Source organism: Octopus bimaculoides, chromosome 29, assembly GCF_001194135.2.
Source record: "Octopus bimaculoides isolate UCB-OBI-ISO-001 chromosome 29, ASM119413v2, whole genome shotgun sequence".
In the NCBI taxonomy this organism is placed as follows: Eukaryota; Metazoa; Mollusca; class Cephalopoda; order Octopoda; family Octopodidae; genus Octopus; species Octopus bimaculoides.
The window spans coordinates 10,845,411-10,846,972 of record NC_069009.1 but is presented as its reverse complement, the minus strand read 5'-3'; the positions used below and the strand labels follow the sequence as shown (position 1 = coordinate 10,846,972).

At 38.7% G+C, this 1,562-nt stretch overlaps 1 protein-coding gene across 1 annotated transcript in view; it reads right to left on the bottom strand.

Annotated features, from left to right (window-relative positions):
- Nucleotides 1–1,562, bottom strand: part of LOC106869292 (toll-like receptor 3) — a 353,412-nt gene that overhangs the window by 259,249 nt on the left and 92,601 nt on the right. The window lies entirely within an intron of this gene.

Sequence of the window (1,562 nt, the reverse complement as noted above, 5' to 3'; positions counted from 1 at the left end):
TATATGTGTGTGTGTGTGTGTGTGTGTGTGTGTGTGTGTGTGTGTATTTCTGTGAACACACCTCGAATTAAACACAGCCTATGCACAAACAAAAACACAAACCAAACTTCACCAAGAAACAATGGACTAGGCTGAACAAATTAAAAGATAAGACAATAACAATCATAGAGGCTGATAAAGGGAGTACAGTTGTCTTAATTGACACAGTATACTAGATAACTCTAGTACTATCCATATTATGAAAAGGACCAGCACTAGAGTCAGCAGAAAATAATGAGCATCCTAAAGTCCATGTTAATCCTATCCAGAGAAGGGCTCACCGACAAAGAATATGATTGTATGACCAATTTCAAAAGTAAAACCAGTCAATTCTATGGTATTCCCAAGACACACAAAAGTGAGAAAATATGTAACGCATGCAGGATAGCCACAGACATAGTAATCAAAGTCCCTACTCCTAATGACCTCGAATTGAGACCTATAATAACAGGGCCCCCATGTAAAACCCACCACCTCAGTACCCTTTTAGATACCCTCTTAAAACACTTCCTCAAGCATGTCGAATACGCTCAACAACAACACAGAACCCGTCAGGAAAAACAAAAACGCAGAAAACCCAACTGTAGGATATACGTCAATTTAATTGAGAGATCAGAGTTCTTTAAACAGGGACATCATTTCACGTTGAAAAGCAGCTTCACGTGTACTTCAGAGAACCTGATGTACGCACTAACCTGCTCTGGGTGTCAAGAGCAATGCATAGGCAAACAGAAAGAGGCCTACTTCAAAGGATGGCTCTGCACAGATACCAGATCAAAATTCCCAAGACAGAAAAATAACAGTCAGCCAACACATCGACATCTGCGCCAATAACAAAATCCAAGCTTCAGAACTTTATCCCTCTTTCAATTCCAGGACGATAGAACCTGTAGCCAACGAATTAGTAAAATGCAAACCCCTTTTGAACGCATCTACAACAAACGACATATCCACCAGCGCCTTAAAATAACACAAACATGCACGGAAATATTAAAAATGATACATTCAAGAGATACCCAAGAATTCATTCAAAAATAGTCCGAATCACTGCAATAATTCACAACGAGCCACTTTTAGGTCACTTGACCATTGAGCATCCTACTACTACTATACCACCTGCATTCCCTTATTATTCTCCCTTCTCTTTCTGCTTCTTCTTCGTCTTCTTCCTCTCCGCCACCTCCTTGCTTTACTAATATTGCTGTTTAGAATAACACTTACACAAATGTTATAAACAATACATTCAAAAGAGATGACTCAAGAATTCAATAACTACTATCATCCACAACAAATCACTTTCAGGACACTTGATCATTTAGCATCCTACTACTATCATGGCACTCCCGCATTCTTTGTCCTCCACCTCCCCTTCTTCTTCTTCTTCTTCTTTTTTTTCTTCTTCTTCTTCTTCTTCTTCTTCTTCTTCTTTCTCTTCTTCTTCTTCTTCTTCTTGTTCTTTCTCTTCTTCTTCTTCTTCTTCTTCTTCTTCTTCTTCTTCTTCTTCTTCTTCTTCTTCTTCTTCT